The following is an 18,915-nucleotide window of genomic DNA, read 5'->3' as shown; positions in this document are numbered from 1 at the left end:
TTCCTGCTTTGCACACCATCATTAAAACATGAAACTGTATCATAAACACCAATTGCAAGTGCATTTCTTCCCAAAAAAAATGGTTTTTGGCAATCTTTCCCATACACATTGGTTAAAACTTTCATTTGGGTTTTGGGTATCCCCATGAAGACATTTCTTCAATAAGTTTTCATTTGCAAGGTCCCTGAATATAGGTTTGCTGGCTTCCATGACAGCAGTTGGTAGAGAATTCCTGTGATGGTATTCTTTACCTACATATGACAGAAGAATGCTGTGAAAAGCGGAGTGACGCTGCTTCTTGGTACAATGAAGACCAAAGAACGTGCCTTATAATCCCTCAAATATATGTTTTATACATCAAACTATTCAGAAAGATTTGCACTATAAAATAGGCGTACTTTGAAAAATAGTTTTTTTTAAAATTTTGACGTCCTACTCCCCTTAACGTAGATATAATTTAAATTCCTTATATGCACCAGGGGCGTTCAGTAAATAATGCAAAACATTCTTGTTTCTCTGGTGGCAGGTTGGTTTTATTCAGAATTCCAAAACACCGTATTATTCCAACTCTTTTGGCTACGAAACCGCATTTTTCAACGTAATCTCCGTTCGATGCGACGGCTTTACGTCCGATTACTGAAAGTGCCTGTATGCTCGCATAGTACCACTCTATTGGTCAAGTTCAACGTATTGCTCCATCAATAACCTCCCTATCATCCACGTACTGCTTCCCGCGCAGTGCATCCTTCACTTGGTCAAACAGATGGACGTCGGAAGGTGCGAGGTCCGGACTCTTGGGCGGATAAGGAAGGACATTACAGTAAAGTTTCGTGAGCTCCTTTTGGTTGCGCATATTTGTGTGAAGCCTCGCGTTGTCATAGAGAAGTAGAAGTTCGTCTGCATTCCTGCAGTGGTAAACGTGCTGAAGTACTTTCTTCAATCTCGTGGGGGTAGCACAATACGCTTCCTCCCAGGAGGGAGGACTTAAACAGAATAATTCCGTCAGCGACCCAGAAGACCACCGTTACGACTTTACCGGATGAACGTGCGGCTTTCAACTTTTTCTTCGGAGGAGAGGTGGTGTCGTGCCACTCCATATCTTGCCGTTTTGTTTCCGGTTCGAAGTGATGAACCAAAGTTTCATCGCCTGTGACGATAATGGACAAAAATTGTATATCTATTAGCGTCGTAACGCGCAAGCATTTCTGCGCAGATGGTCCTTCGTTGCTTTTTTTATGGTTTTCTGGTACGCGGCGAGGAACCCAGGACACACACACTCACACACACACACACACACACCTCTGAATACCACAACTGGTGGCCAAGGGTGTCAACACTACCAACAGAGACGTCCAGTTGTAATTGACGATCATTTCTAATGAGACTGTCCACACGTTCCAGCATTGCAGGAGTCACAGCTGTGTGCGGCCGGCCCTAGCGGGTGATAGGTTTGCGCGTCCTTGTCGCGATGGTGAGAGAATCCTCGTTCAACTATTCACCGTGCTCTTGTTTACTGCCAGATCTCTGTAGCCATTCTGCGAGAGCCTATAAAAATCTGCGATGCTCTGGTTTTTTGCCTGAAGAAACTCAATGACAGCTCTCTTCTTAGAACGCAGCTCCGTTACAGTCTTCAGTTTGAGAGCTACATTTAGCGCCGCCATCTATGGGTACTTCATGAAACTGTAGTGACATTCCACGATCTCCCACAACAAATTCCGCAATTTTTCAATTGAAATTGAGTGGGAAAAGGAGTGTTGCTTGCTTATTCAATGCCCCTCGTAAACGAATATTTAAATTCGTCTCTAACAAAATGTCTCTCTGATACATCTGTTTGACTGCTAAAGTACCTAAAAGCAAAGGAATTCCAGAAGAGTACTGCTCTCTTGTGACGATCACGTCAAAGTCGCTTGTCTTACTGCTCCGATGCCGTCAGCACCTGCTGGCTGTTCATTTAATTACAGCGTGCGACAGAGGTTGATAGACCAGGGTATAGCGACGCCGACTCAGTGTGAGATCTACAGGGGCAGTGAATGGATCGCTGACATATGATGTGTGTCCTCAAAGACACCGATAAAATTGAAATATGAGATAGAATATCACGGGTGCAAAAAGGATGCCAGTATTACAAGTAAAACAATGGAGCATATTTTGTTCAACAAAGTAATGAACATGATTGAACAGTGTTGAACAGTTGCTAGTAGTTTTGTATATAACAGAAGGGGCCGACAAAAAAAGGAAAATTTCTACTAACAAGTGTTTGTGGTGGTCATTTTCTCAGAAGCCGCGTATAAACTGCAGTAGTGCAAAAAAGTTGTTTTTGTTTAACTTATGGATCCAAATGCGTTTCGTCTCAGTTACAAGACAACTTCAGTGAGTGTCCTGAAATATTACACAATTTTTTGTTTGGACATATGGTTTATCGCTTGCACATACAGGTTATAGATTTAAAATTCTTCGAAATTTTTAAAATAAAACGGAAAGGCACTTACAGATTAGAGTCTAATTCATTATTTGTAATCCAAAGAGCTTTCTTATATGAGGCAAACTAGTTGAAAATTTGCAGTTTTCCTTGTAGTCTCTGTTTCCGAAATATAATTCTGTGAAACAATGAAAAGAGTAACCACAAGGGAAACTGTCAACTTTCAACTAGTTTGACAGATGAGAAAAAGCTGTTTGGTTTACAAATAATGAATTAGATGCTGACCTCTAAGTATTTTTCCGTTTTATTGCAAAAACTGTTTCAAATTTGGAACCTCTATGTACAAACGATAACTTACATGTGCAAACGAAAAAATCCTGTAATATTTCAGGAAACCCGTGAAGATGCCCTGCAAATAAGGCGAAACATGTCTAGATGCATAAATTAAATAAAAAGCAACTTAATATGCAACTTGCAAAAGTCGTTTTTATACAATTTAATAATCTACAACTTAAAACGAATTTCATTATTTTGTCACAAATAATCAACAAGAAAGGAGGGGCGCACTCAAGTAGGACTAACGTCACATTGCAGTTAAGATACAGCACCTTATTTTTACCTTCTATGGAGGGCGTTTCTGCACATGTAGAACGCGGATCATGACACTGTTTGAATATAAAAAGTATGGAATGCAGTGCTCAAGAACAAATGTGCATGTTGCAGACTCTTTCATTGACATTTCCATTGCAGTTGCGTAAATTAACAGTAAAATTGACATGTAACACACGGAAGCTTTAATAGTGTAGTCGTGTTATGAACTGACGATACGTGATTGTAGCTGTTCTGCTGACAGTCTGCAGCTAGTTGTCTCGCGGTCACGTTCTGGCTTCTCGAACATGGGGTCCCGGGTTCGATCCCCGGCGGGGTCAGGAATTTTCACCTCCCTCGAGATGTCTGGGTGTTTGTGTCGTCCCATCATAATTCATGAAGGTGGCGAGACTGGACTGCGTACAGATTGGAAATGTGTACGCGCGCTGAAAACCGCACAGTTGAGCGCCCCACAAACCCATCATATACAAGGTGAAAAGTATTTAAACCGACGAACTGTGGGAGGTTGTAGGGGACATCAAAACAAATATTTTTCCATAATGTCATTTCTTCCTATGAGGAGTATTTAAACCGGTAGAGGAAGATTTCTCTGGCGGCAAATTAATTAAACCAACAAACACTTTTCCATTTTTTTATGACCAAGAGACAACACATTAACATAACCCAATTTCAATGACAGTAGATTTTCAAAAATTCTTACATTGACACGAAAACAAAGGTTACACCGTCGGATCATGTTCTGTCTGACACGAGCAAAAGCCCCAGGAGTATCCTGAATTGTTCCTGCTGCTGCTACTATCCGGGCAATCAGATCGTCTTCTGATGTAACAGGAGTTGCGTAAACAAGGTGCGCATCTCTCCCCACACAAAAAAGTCCAGAGGGGACATATTTGGGGATCGAGCAGGGCATGGTACAGGATCACCTCTGCCAATCCACATTTCTGGGACCGTCGGTCCAGGAATCGACGCACACGACGACTGAAATGTGCCGGCGCCCCGTCATGTCGGGTCCACGTGCGTTGTCTTGTAGGAAGCGGGACATCTTCCAGCAATTCTGGCAATGCTCTGGCGAGATAATTGTAATAGTTCCTGCCATTTAATGGCCTAGGTAGCAGATAACGGCCCAATTAAACAGTCGCCAACAACACCGACCCACACATTAACGAAGAACGGCACTTGATGAGCGCTAGTAACCGTGGCATGTGGGTTATCCTCACTCCAAACATGCGAATTGTGCATGTTGAAGACTCCATCACACCCGAACGTTGCTTCGTCGGTAAACAACACAGAGGATGAAAATGTAGGATGCATTTCACACAGTTCCAGGTGCCACTGCGAAAACTGTGCTCTGGGTGAATAATCAACTGGTTCCAGGTTGTGGACACGCTGAAATGGAAGTAACAATTGCTCTCGAAGGACTGTTCTTACATTCGTACCATGTTACGTGCAATTGCACGAGTGCTGATTGAAGGATCCCGCTCCACATGCTGCAAGACAGCTTCCTCAAATTGCAACGTTCTTACCGTGCGACGGCGTCCCTGTCCAGGTAATCTGCAAAATGACCCGGTATCACGCAGAAGTTGGTGCACAGCAGCAAAGGCCATATGATGCGGGATACGGCGACTAGGATATTGTTGTTGATAAGCCTGCTGTGCAGCTCGTCCGTTGTGGTGCACTACATAGTACGCACCAACCATATCAGTATACTCACTCCAGGTGTATCGATCCATTAGTAAACAGAGACAATGCACTACTACACTGGTGGACAGCAGTTGCCTATGCAAGTGAAGAGCGTAATACGCCTTGTAGCAACTGAAGATCGTAATACGGCCCCTAACAACTGGAGAGCGTAATACGGCCTCCATCGGTTTAAATCATCCTCATAGGAAAAAATGAGATTAGGGAAAAATATTTGCTTTGATGTCCCTTAGAACCTCCCAGAGTTTGTCGGTTTAAGTACTTTTCCCCCTGTATATATGACTATTCAGTTTCAAATACCGTATACATCTCAGGACACCATGTATATATACAGGGTGTTTCAAAAATGACCGGTATATTTGAAACGGCAATAAAAACTAAACGAGCAGCGATAGAAATACACCGTTTGTTGCAATATGCTTGGGACAACAGTACATTTTCAGGCGGACAAACTTTCGAAATTACAGTAGTTACAATTTTCAACAACAGATGGCGCCGCAAGTGATGTGAAAGATATAGAAGACAACGCAGTCTGTGGGTGCGCCATTCTATACGTCGTCTTTCTGCTGTAAGCGTGTGCTGTTCACAACGTGTAAGTGTGCTGTGGACAACATGGTTTATTCCTTAGAACAGAGGATTTTTCTGGTGTTGGAATTCCACCGCCTAGAACACAGTGTTGTTGCAACAAGACGAAGTTTTCAACGGAGGTTTAATGTAACCAAAGGACCGAAAAGCGATACAATAAAGGATCTGTTTGAAAAATTTCAACGGACTGGGAACGTGACGGATGAACGTGCTGGAAAGGTAGGGCGACCGCGTACGGCAACCACAGAGGGCAACGCGCAGCTAGTGCAGCAGGTGATCCAACAGCGGTCTCGGGTTTCCGTTCGCCGTGTTGCAGCTGCGGTCCAAATGACGCCAACGTCCACGTATCGTCTCATGCGCCAGAGTTTACACCTCTATCCATACAAAATTCAAATGCGGCAACCCCTCAGCGCCACTACCATTGCTGCACGAGAGACATTCGCTAACGATATAGTGCACAGGATTGATGACGGCGATATGCATGTGGGCAGCATTTGGTTTACTGACGAAGCTTATTTTTACCTGGACGGCTTCGTCAATAAACAGAACTGGCGCATATGGGGAACCGAAAAGCCCCATGTTGCAGTCCCATCGTCCCTGCATCCTCAAAAAGTACTGGTCTGGGCCACCATTTCTTCCAAAGGAATCATTGGCCCATTTTTCAGATCCGAAACGATTACTGCATCACGCTATCTGGACATTCTTCGTGAATTTGTGGCGGTACAAACTGCCTTAGACGACACTGCGAACACCTCGTGGGTTATGCAAGAAGGTGCCCGGCCACATCGCACGGCCGACGTCTTTAATTTCCTGAATGAATATTTCGATGATCGTGTGATTGCTTTGGGCTATCCGAAACATACAGGAGGTGGCGTGGATTGGCCTCCCTATTCGCCAGACAAGAACCCCTGTGACTTCTTTCTGTGGGGACACTTGAAAGACCAGGTGTACCGCCAGAATCCAGAAACAATTGAACAGCTGAAGAAGTACATCTCATCTGCATGTGAAGCCATTCCGCCAGACACGTTGTCAAAGGTTTCGGGTAATTTCATTCAGAGACTACGCCATATTATTGCTACGCATGGTGGATATGTGGAAAATATCGTACTATAGAGGTTCCCAGACCGCAGCGCCATCTGTTGTTGACAATTGTAACTACTGTAATTTCGAAAGTTTGTCTGCCTGAAAATGTACTGTTGTCCCAAGCATATTGCAACAAACGGTGAATTTCTATCGCTGCTCGTTTAGTTTTTATTACCGTTTCAAATATACCAGTCATTTTTGAAACACCCTGTATATGGAACTGAATAGCTGCTTAATTAAAATAGAAATGAAAAGTTTTTTGTGTCTTATACATTATGGTGCAACTTAAAGGCTCTAAATGACCTACCACCACCGCATTGAACCGTCGACAAGAGCTTAGAACAGACCTATATACCAACTGAATGGTTTGTAATGAAGTAGCATCGCAAGCTCGCTCTATTTACTCTTTTAAACTCCCTTTACGCCGAAGCGAACACAAACACTGAACACGGAGCGAGAATTCTCTCTGGTGTAAACGCTAGGAGTGGGTGAAAAAAGCATTCGGTCGTGTTCGGTACGCATCTGCTTTTATCCGCTCGTGTTGCCCACTGGTTATCGGTATTTTAGCGAACCATCAAAGGAACTTCATGTTCTGTTCGCTTTGACGCTAGCGCCACAGAAAACGCTCGTGGGGTATTTTGCCTGCATTTGCTGTTGTTGACGTGACGTGCGTCTGCGATGCCTTTGTCATAAGAGAATGTAATATTACTGATAGAAGAGAATAGGTATCGTACGTGCTTCTGAGATCCACGGTGTAAATGTCAAAGGAAAAGAAGTATGATTGGCAGACAATAACGAAGCATTCAAGGTCCTACAGGGGACGTGAGAAAGACGACAAATTTATTAATTGCTTGCATCAGGCGGGAACAGAGTTAATAAACATAAGCGTTGCAATATTATTTTTTATTAGGAAGGAAAACCACGACAAATTTCCTTGAAAGTAAACTACTACCAATATGTACCTATTGTTGTTTGTTGTTGTGGTCTTCAGTCCAGTGACTGGTTTGATGCAGCTCTCCATGCTACTCTACCCTGTGCAAACTTCTTCATCTCCCAATACCTATTACAACCTACATCCTTCTGAATCTGCTTAGTGTATTCATCTCTTGGTCTCCCTCTGCGATTTTTACCCTCTACGCTGCCCTCCAATACTAAATTTGTGATCCCTTGATGCCTCAGAACATGTCCTACCAACCGATCCCTTCTTCTAGTCAAGTTGTGCCACAAACTCCTCGTCTCCCCAACTCTATTTAGTACCTCCTCATTAATTACATGATCTATCCATCTAATCTTCAGCATTCTTCTGCAGCACCACATTTCGAAAGCTTCTATTCTCTTCTTGTCCAAACTATTTATCGTCCATGTTACACGTCCATACATGGCTACACTCCATGCAAATACTTTCAGAAATGACTTCCTGACACTTAAATCTACACTCGATGTTAACAAATTTCTCTTATTCAAAAACGCTTTCCTTGCCATTGCCAGTCTATTTAATATCCTCTCTACTTCGACCATCATCAGTTACTTTGCTCCCCAAATAGCAAAACTCCTTTACTACTTTAAGTGTCTCATTTCCTAATCTAATTCCCTCAGCATCACCAGCGGTTGGTCCCGGCGGAGATTTGAGTCCTCCCTCGGGCATGGGTGTGTGCGTGTTTGAAAGACAATATTCCAGTCAACATCGTCAAAAACATAATTTAGGTTAAGTAGTGTGCAAGCTTAGGGACTGATGACCGTAGCAGTTAAGTCCCATAAGATTTCACACACATTTGAACATTTTTTGACCATCACCCGCCTTAATTTGACAACGTTCCATTATCCTCGTATTGCTTTTGTTGGTGTTCACCTTATATCCTCCTTTCAAGACACTGTCCATTCAGTTTAACTGCTCTTCCAGGTCCTTTGCTGTCTCTGAGGGACTTACAATGTCATCGGCGAACCTCAGAGTTTTTATTTCTTCTCCATGGATTTTAATTCCTACTCTGAATTTTTCTTTTGTTTCCTTTACTTCTTGCTCAATATACATATTGAACAACATCGGGAATAGGCTGCAACCCTGTCTCACTCCGTTCGGTACCACTGTTTCCCTTTCATGCCCATCGACTCTTATAGCTGCTATCTGGTTTATGTAAAAATTGTAAATAGCCTTTCGCTGCCTGTATTTGACCCCTTCCACCTTCAGAATTTGAAAGACAGTATTCCAGTCAACATCGTCAAAAGCTTTCTCTAAGTCTAAAAATGCTAGAAAGGTAAGTTTGACTTTCCTTAATCTGTCTTCTAAGATACCTCGTAGGGTCAGTATTGCTTCACGTCTTCCAACATTCTACGGAATCCAAACTGATCTTCCCCGAGGTCGGCTTCAAGCAGTTTTTCCATTCGTCTGTAAAGAATTCGCGTTAGTATTTTGCAGCCGTGACTTCTGATAGTCCGGTAATTTTCACATCTGTGAACACCTCTTTCTTTGGGATTGGAATTATTATATTCTTCTTGAACTCTGAGGGTATTTCGTCTGCCTCATACATCTTGTTCAGCAGATGATAGAGTTTTGTCAGGGCGGCTCTCCGAACGCTATCAGTAGTTCTAATGGAATGTTGTCTGCTCCCGGGGCCTTGTTTCGACTTAGGTCTTTCAGTGCTCTGTCAAACTCTTCACGCAGTATCATATCTCCCATTTCATCTTCATCTAAATCCTCTTCCATTTCCATAATATTGTCCTCAAGTATATCGTCCTTGTATAGACCCTCTATATAGTCCTTCCACCTTTCTGCTTTCCCTTCATTGCTTAGAACTGGGTTTCCATTAGCTGTTGATATTCATGCAAGTGGTTCTCTTTTCTCCAAAGGTCTCTTTAATTTTCCTGTAGGCAGTATCTATCTTACCCCTAGTGAGATAAGCCTCTACATCCTTACATTTGTCCTCTAGCCATACCTGATTAGCCATTTTGCACTTACTGTCGATCTCATTTTTGAGACGTTTGTATTCCTTTTTGCCAGCTTCATTAACTTCATTTTCATTTTTCCCCATTCATCAATTGAATTCAATATACTTCTGTCACCCAAGGATTTCTACTAGCTCTCATCTTTTTACCTACATGATCCCCGTATTTCTTCTACTGTATTTCTTTCCCACATTTCCGTCAACCGATCCCTAATGTTCTCCCTGAAACTCGCTACAACATCTGGTTCTGTCAGTTTATTCAGGTCCCATCTCCTGAAATTCCCACCTTTTTGCAGTTTCTCCAGTTTTAATCTACCTAGTACACGGATTAAAATTAAAAATATATGAAATACCTGATCATTCTAGTTGGTTTCGTTGTTGATATGTGTTAATACATACCTGATATCTCACAATTATATTACAGATTTTTGACGATCTATAAAAATGATCTACTCGGGATCGCACTACCTGTCCTTTGATGAACAGATTTTATCAAGTACTCTAACAGGTCCTATGTATATTCCTCATTTCATTAATCACATTATATTGAAATTATCTTTCTTATAAGTGCTTTAATAAAATCTCACTGCAGACAGAAACTATTCGACGTATAGCAGCTACTGAAATGCGAAACAATCACTAACGTAAATGTCTTCAGTTAGTAATAACCAGACTCTAAATTCTAGCCTTTCTACAGATCATGTTAGAGATCCGTAATTAGTCTTCCGCTTTTTCGTTTCCTCCTCAGTTGAAATAAGAAGCAAACGGTATTCGTCAACCGACAGACGTATGAAGTTTGGGGTTAATGCTAAGAGAAGATGGTTCTGAAATTCAGTGTTAAAAGCGTTACCTCCAAGTATTTCATGTTGACGTACAAACTGTGACATCTAAATTCACTCCTCCCTCCACCATTTTGCTTACTTCGCCAAAGACAGCGTATTCGCCATGCAAGATAATCCTCTGAATATTAAAATAATTTTGCGTCGTGGCTCAAGTATATAGTGTCGTATCCTGTGTGCCAATTATTAACGTTAAAGAGAAATAGCGCAGCGTTCATAGGCTATGTTCGTTATTTCGTATTGTCTCCCGTTTCCTCTAGTGGAAACGCTTGTACATAGTCCACATAGGAATCGCAGTGAAAACTGAAGAACTGCTTGTGAATGCGCATTCGTTTACACTCGCTTCGGTGTAAAGGGGAATTTTAGAACGTCCAGTGTTTGTATTTTCATGGCGTACACTGCATTTTTGGCAGTACCCCAAATATAGAAGTTTAAAGAGGTTAATCCGGTGATCACTGTATAATCCACAGCATTTCTTCTCCGTCCCATCCTGCTGCATGCAGTATTCTTCACTGTCAAAAAATGTTGTTAAGACGTGGAATTATCACGTCCAGCATTTCCAGATAAGAGGCACCTGTGAATGTCTTCGAAGAAGTAGCGCCCATTAACATTCCAGACTGGTACCTTTCTTCAGTTACGTACGACTTTTGACTAGCCCAGTACACACAATTTCGGAGGTTAAAATTTCCTTTAAGTATAAATGTCGCTTCAGCCTATCAAAGAATCAGATTTTGGAAATTTTCATATTCCTCACGCATTTTCATGAACCACTCACAGAACTCAATATTCCTATTGGGATCATCCTCGTTCAGAACAAGGATTCCATCTTCGCAACATTCTGTGACACTGGTTTTGCTGATCCCAGTTACACGAGAGCATTGGGTCACAGACTGCTTAGGAGATTGAGCGTACACCTGAATCACATCAACACTTTCGTTGTTTGTTGAACATATCTTACTTTTGCTACGTTGCTTCCTCACACGCTTTTCCATCTATTCCAGACTTGCCTCTGATTCTTGTATTTGCTAACCTTCTACGTGGTAATGTTTCAAATTCAACTCACCCACATACCCTGTCTTCCAGTTACGCTTTAGTACACACTTCCGTCCTTCAAACGATAATATGTTTGTTATTTCCACTGCTGCAGCAAATGGAACCATTGTTGAGTTTTTCACTGCCTTCTGAATAATTATACACAAAAATTATTTCCCTCTACTTTACTTACAAGGGAAACTTCTCTCGGATTTAGCAGTGGATAGCCTGTCAAAAACTGAAAACTGATAAAGCATGAAAACAGGAAGAAGCGAAATCGAAATAGTGAAAGGTCCAAGCTTAAGACAAGCAACGTGGAGCAAACGTTAACAGTGACGGCGTCTTTCTTGTATGTTCACGGTGTTGGACTGTGAACGGGAAGATCCGTGTTCAACTCTTGTCTCCTGCCTCATTTTATCTCCGCAAAATTGTGAATTGTCCGTCCGGTCACGGACTTGTCTCTTCCGTGTTTTCAAATTTGTGTCTAAGCCGTGGCGTAACTTTCGTTCGTAACAGCGAGGTATAAGGAAGGGACCTCCGTGCATACGTACCTCCTAGTTGTTCCACACAAGTACCAATGTTATGACTCTCGCGTTCCGTATTGGATGTTTTGACTCTCGAAATCGTTTGTTGTAACATAGTTCACAACCGTTTACTTGTTCTTTTCATTTCTGTGAGAAGTCTACGCTTTATCTCGCCTGCTCTTACTATTCATCACACTTACTTGCGACGGTACTATATTCTTACCACATAATTCATATCTTGTAACCAGTGTATGGTTAGACAGTTGTCAAGACTACGCAGGGAACACAGACACGTCAATGAGCGGACATAAAGTTCATAACTTTGTGAAAAAAATAGGTCACGAGGGACAGTTAAACACAGATCTCCCGCTTTGCAGTCCAACACTGTGACCACACAATGACGACGCCGTGATTCTTGCAACTTGCAATTCGCTCGATGTTGCACATCTTGAATTTGGATCGTTCACTATTTTATTTTGCTTTTCTTTTCACAGTTCAGTACCCCTTCTTCTTGTTTTCCATTTTACCACTAAATCTGAAGGGGGTGCGTTGGGGAGTTTCCTTACTTAGATTCAATTGTAGCGATGATAGGAACCAGAAATGGGGAAATCCACTGTCATAAGCGACGCTGGGAACGAGAATCTCGAAAACGGTGAAACCGGTTTCCATTTTCGCGTGCTACTGGCGTCAGCATCTGTGGAAAGTGGTTGAAGTAAGCTGAAACCACGAGTAGGAGATGAGGTGTCCCTCGCAGAGCGTGGAGGTCGGAGACTTACCCGACGTGTAAATGAGAATATGCGGCGTTCTGTGGCATATCTGACGACAGAGTGCGGTGCTGATGTAGGCTCAAGTTTTTAAAAGCACACCGTACGCAGCAGTTTATTAACACGGGGCTGCTCTGGAGACAATCCATACATACGTTTTCACATGTTGACCCTACGACATCGTTAATTACATTTGCAGTGGGCACGGAATCCACGATACTGGAGGGCGGATCAATGGAAACGTGTCGCCTGGACGTATGAATCGCCTTTTTTATTACAACAGTGCGATGATCGTGCACAATATGGCGTCGTCCAGAGGAAAGGTTGCTAAAAACGTGCACCGTGCGGAGGACGCGGATCGATGCAACATTATTATTCTATTGGGGACATTCAACTGGGCTTTCATTGGATGAGTGGGTGTAATTGAAGGCACCATGACGGCTGTGGATTGGGTGAACATTACTGCGGGCCAACTGTATTCCTCCACGCTTGGCGTCATCCCCCATAGCGATGTCTTCTTCCAGCTGGTCAACTACCCGTGTCACGAGGCCAGTATTGTGCTACATCGCTTTAAAGGACATGAAAGTGAATTCACGTTTATGTGTTTCCCACCAGGTTCACCTGATCAGAAAGATATCAGCAAAACGTTAGCTCCTAATTTACACTATTCGTTTGATCTGTGTGTAGACATGGACCTCAGGAAATCAACTAAAGTCTTGCGCAATCCATGTCACGCAGAACTGCTGTAGTATTGCAAAAATGGACCAACAGGTTATTAAGCATACGGTCATAACGTTTGTGTATGTCCTCTTCACTGTTTTAGGCACGTCTGTGTGTGTACTGATTTACGCTGTGGCGACAAAAACTATGAGAAAGTGATATGCACATATATAGACGGCGGTAGTAGGGCATAAACAGGATACATATTGGGAGTGCATTGATAGTGCTGTCACGTGTACTCATATGATTCATGTGAAAAGATTTCCGACGTGATTGTGGACGCACGACGGCAATTAGCAGACTTTGAATACGGAGTGGTAGCTGGAGCCCATTTCGGGATTCGTCAGGGAATCAATATCCCGTGATCCACATTGTCAGGAGTGTGCCGAGAGTATTATATCTCATCACAGACAACGTAGTCGCCGACGGCCTTAACGACCGAGAACAGCGGCGTTTGCGCAGAGATTGTGCTAACAGACAAGCAATACTGCTTGAAATAACCGCAGAAATCATGTAGGACGCAAGACGAACGTATCCGTTAGGACAGTCCGGCGAAATCTGGCGTTAATGCGCTGTGGCAACAGACGACCGACGCGAGTGCCTTTGTTAACTGCACGACATCGCCGACAGCGCGTCTCCCGGGCTCGTGACCGTATAGGTCCGAACCTAGACGTCTGGAAAACCGTGGCCTTGTCAGACGAGTGCCTGTTTCAGTTGGTAAGAGCTGATGGCATGATTGGCGCGCGGCGCAGCAATAAGTCAGGGACCTAAGTTGTCAACAAGGCTCCATGCCTCCACGTGGAATAGATTGGATCCTGTGGTCTAACTGACGCGATCATTGATTGCAGATGGTTATGTTCGGTTACTTGGTAAGGCCACTGGCAGAATAAGGGTACTTCTTACACGTAGACGACTGGAAAACGGTATCCTGGTCGGATGAGCCCCGATTTCAGTTGGCCATCCAGATCGTTTGACATAAATCCAATCGAAAATTTATGGGACATAATCGTGCCACCAGTTCGCGCGCAAAATCCTGTGCGGGCAGTACTTTCACAATTAGGGACAGCTATAGAGGTGGCATGGCTCAATATTTCTGCAGGGAACTTCGAACGACATCTTGAGTCCATGCTACACCCAATCTCTGCACTCTGCTGGGGGAAAAAGGAGATTTGACACAATATTAGGAGATATTCCATGCTTTTGTCACCTTAGTGTATGAAAGGTTTGGTTCTTGAGTAATAATGTTCGTATGCGTCTAAGCTACATTTCTCGGTTTGAGAAACATCAAAGAGTTCTAGTTTTGCTAGACCCTAATATTGTGTTGTGTAGGAGGTTGTTGTTGTTGTTGTGGTCTTCAGTCCTGAGACTGGTTTGATACAGCTCTCTATGCTACTCTATCCTGTGCAAGCTGCTTCATCTCCCAGTACTTACTGCAACCTACATCCTTCTGAATCTGCTTAACGTATTCATGTCTTGGTCTCCCTATACGATTTTTACCCTCCACGCTGCCCTCCAATGCTAAATTTGTGATCCCTTGATGCCCCAGAACATGCCCTACCAACCAGTCCCTACCGGTCCCTTCTTCTTGTCAAGTTGTGCCACGAACTCCTCTTCTCCCCAATTCTATTCAGTACCTCCTCATTAGTTACGTGATCTACCCATCTAATCTTCAGCATTCTTCTGTATCACCACATTTCGAAAGCTTCTATTCTCTTCCTGTCCAAACTTGGCTACACTCCATACAAATACTTTCAGAAATGACTTCCTGACACTTTAATCTATACTCGATGTTAACAAACTCCTCTTCATCAGAAACGCTTTCCTTGCCATTGCCAGTCTACATTTTGTAGCCTCTCTACTTCGACCATCATCAGTTAATTTGCTCCCCAAATAGCAAAACTCATTTACTACTTTAAGCGTCTCATTTCCTAATCTAATTCTCTCAGCATCACCCGACTTAATTCGACTGCATTCCATGATCCTCGTTTTGCTTTTGTTGATGTTCATCTTATATCCTCCTTTCAAGACATTGTCCATTCCGTTCAACTGCTCTTCCAAGTCCTTTGCTGTCTCTGACAGAATTGCAATGTCATCGGCGAACCTCGAAGTCTTTATTTCTTCTCCATGGGTTTTAATACCTACTCCGAATTTTTCTTTTGTTTGCTTTACTGCTTGCTCAATATACAGATTGTATAACATTGGGGATAGGCTACAACTCTGTCTCACTCCCTTCCCAACTACTGCTTCCCTTTCATGCCCCTCGACTCTTATAACTGCCATCTGGTTTCTGTACAAATTGTAAATAGCCTTTCGCTGCCTGCTTTTTACCCCTGCCATCTTTAGAATTTGAAAGACGGTATTCCGGTCAACATTGTCTAAAGCTTCCTCGAAGTCTACAAATGCTAGAAACGTAGGTTTTCCTTTCCTTGATCTTTCTTCTAACATAAGGCATAAGGTCAGTATTGCCTCACGTGTTCCAACATTTCTACGGATTCCAAACTGATTTTCCCCGAGATCGACTTCTACCAGTTTTTCCATTCGTCTATAAAGAATTCGCGTTAGTATTTGGCAGCTGTGACTTATTAAACTGATAGTTCGGTAATTTTCACATCTGTCAACACCTACTTTCTTTGGGATTGGAATTATTACTTTCTTCTTCAAGTCTGAGGGTATTTCGCCTGTCTCATACATATTGCTCAACAGATGGTAGAGTTTTGTCGTGACGCTCTCCCAAGGCCGTCAGTAGTTCTAATGGAATGTTGTCTACTCCCGGGGCCTTGTTTCGACTCAGGTCTTTCAGCGCTCTGTCAAACTCTTCACGCAGTATCGTATGTCCCATTTCATCTTCATCTACATCCTCTTCCATTTCCATAATATTGTCCTCAAGTACATCGCCCTTGTGTAGACCCTCTATATACTCCTTCCCCCTCTCTGCTTTCCCTTCTTCGCTTAGAACTGGGTTTCCATCTGAGCTCTTGATATTCATACAAGTGGTTCTCTTTTCTCCAGAGGCCTCTTTAATTTTCCTGTAGGCAGTATCTATCTCACCCCTAGTGAAATAAGCTTCTACATCCTTACATTTGTCCTCTAGAGATCCCTGATTAGCAATTTTACACTTCCTGTCGATCTCATTGTTGAGACGTTTGTATTCCTTTTTGCCTGCTTCATTTTCTGCATTTTTATATTTCCTCCTTTCATCAATTAAATTCAATATTTCATCTGTTACCTAAGGATTTCTACTAACCCTCCTCTATTTACCTACTTGAACGTCTGCTGCCTTCAGTACTTCATCCCTCAGAGCTATCCATTCTTCTTCTACTGTATTTCTTTCCCCCATTCCTGTCAATTGTTCCCTTATGCTCTCCCTGAAACTCTGTACAGCCTCTGGTTTAGTCATTTTATCAAGGCCCCAATCCTTAAATTCCAACCTTTTTGCAGTTTCTTCAGTTTTAATCTACAGTTCATAACCAATAGATTGTGGTCAGAGTCCACATCTGCCCCTGGAAATGTCTTACAATTTAAAACCTGATTCCTAAATCTCTGTCTTACCATTATATAATCTATCTGAAATCTGTCAGTAGCTCCAGGCTTCTTCCATGTATACAACCTTCTTTTATGATTCTTGAACCAAGTGTTAGCTATGATTAAGTTGTGCTATGTACAAAATTCTACCAGGCGGCTTCCTCTTTCATTTCTTAGCCCCAATCCATATTCACCTACTATGTTTCCTTCTCTCCCTTTTCCTACTACCGAATTCCAGGCACCCATGACTATTAAATTTTCGTCTCCCTTCACTATCTGAATAATTTCTTTTATTTCATCATACATTTCTTCAATTTCTTCATCATCTGCAGAGCTAGTTGGCATACAAACTTGTACTACTGTAGTAGGCGTGGGCTTCGTATCTATCTTTGCCACAATAATGCGTTCACTATGCTGTTTGTAGTAGCTTACCCGCACCCCTATTTTTTTATTCATTATTAAACCTACTCCTGCATTACCCCTATTTGATTTTGTATTTATAACCCTGTATTCACCTGACCAAAAGTTTTGCTCCTCCTGCCACCCAACTTCACTAATTCCCACTATATCTAACTTTAATCTATCCATTCCCCTTTTTAAATTTTCTAACCTACCTGCCCGATTAAGGGATCTGACATTCCACCCTCCGATCCATAGAACGACAGTTTTCTTTCTCCTGATAACGACGTCCTCCTGAGTAGTCCTCGCCCGGAGATCCGAATGGGGGACTATTTTACTTCCGGAATATTTTACCCAAGAGGACGCCATCATCATTTAACCGTACAGTAAAGCTGCATGCCCTCGGGAAAAATTACGGCTGTAGTTTCCCCTTGCTTTCAGCCTCTCGCAGTACCAGCACAGCAAGGCCGCTTTGGTTAGTTTCACAAGGCCAGATCAGTCAATCATCCAGACTGTTGCCACTGCAACTACTGAAAAGGCTGCTGCCCCTCTTCAGGAACCACACGTTTGTCTGGCCTCTCAACAGATACCCTTCCCTTGTGGTTGCACCTACGGTACGGAAATGTGTATCGCTGAGGCACGCAAGCCTCCCCACCAACGGCAAGGTCCGTGGTTCAGGGGGGGGGGGGGGGGGGTGTAGGAGGTTAGCAGTGTTAATAGATAAAACTGTGAGTGCGCTAGCACAGAGGAGCTGTGTTTGGCGAGTAATCGAAGGAATGATGAGTGTGCACCAGCCGCTATGTAGGTTCTTTTCGATGTATAGTGCGGAGTGGGAACTAAAAGCATAAAAGTATTGAAGAGCTTCTCGAAATAAAATATCGCAGCAGTATTATTAATGCTACAACGTTGAATCAGTTGTGAGAAACGTTTATTAAGCGCAACGAAGGTGGAGAAAATTACTTTTTCTATGCGAATTACATTCGTTCGACACTGCCGAGTACGGTTACTTTAACTAATAGGGAGAGTGTATGAGTAATAAATGCTTAATCTATGGTGTTTTGACATAAGTGATCATTTTAGGAGGACAGTTACGGTTGCAGGTCTTAACACAGCTATCATTGTTGGAATGCGGTTTAGTGGCCACCACCGACGGATGACAAGGCCCAGTTTCCGACAGATAAGTGTTCTCTGATTGTTAGAAAATTTTGCTCTCGTAAATGTGTTTGAGAAAAAGATGTGCATAATAAGTATAATAAATATGTAGATATGTTACTAAATTTACATCTACGGCTTTTCGTTATTGTTACTTATATAATTTTGATCCAGACGTTTATAGACACTTTTAGTAACTTCAGAAGAGCTACCTAAAATCAAATTGGCAGTTACATGTTTCCATTCGTGTGCTATTTACATGTGTTACGCTTTCATCTGCAGTTATACAAAGCTTTTGCTTTTACTCACCTTTTTCTAAGCATAAATGTGTATTTGTAACGTTTGTGTGTTTGTTAGTGCTTGGTTCGTTTACGCAAATTTCAAGCCAAGTTATGTGGTATTTTGTTCAAGGTGTCGGCAAAATATGCGCGTCGAATAGGAGCTGCAATTAAACGAGTTACTTTCGCAGACCTGGATTTGATCGGTGAAATGTTTAGACCTCGAGAGCTGTAACAGGACCAGCGTACATCTTAGAACTCATCATACTGCCAGGAGCAACATTGTTTGGCTTCTTTTTTGGTGAATACCAGTAATGATTTCAGTCCGAGTGTGTATAGTTTGCAGTGAATA

At 42.6% G+C, this 18,915-nt stretch overlaps 1 protein-coding gene across 1 annotated transcript in view; it reads right to left on the bottom strand.

Annotated features, from left to right (window-relative positions):
- The window catches only part of LOC126455789 (Down syndrome cell adhesion molecule-like protein Dscam2), a 222,835-nt gene that overhangs the window by 46,806 nt on the left and 157,114 nt on the right, over window positions 1-18,915 (bottom strand). The gene's annotated exons all lie outside the window — the stretch shown is intronic.

The sequence above is a fragment of the Schistocerca serialis genome, chromosome 2 (assembly GCF_023864345.2).
Source record: "Schistocerca serialis cubense isolate TAMUIC-IGC-003099 chromosome 2, iqSchSeri2.2, whole genome shotgun sequence".
Taxonomy (NCBI): Eukaryota; Metazoa; Arthropoda; class Insecta; order Orthoptera; family Acrididae; genus Schistocerca; species Schistocerca serialis.
This window is presented reverse-complemented; position numbering and strand designations above follow the sequence as displayed.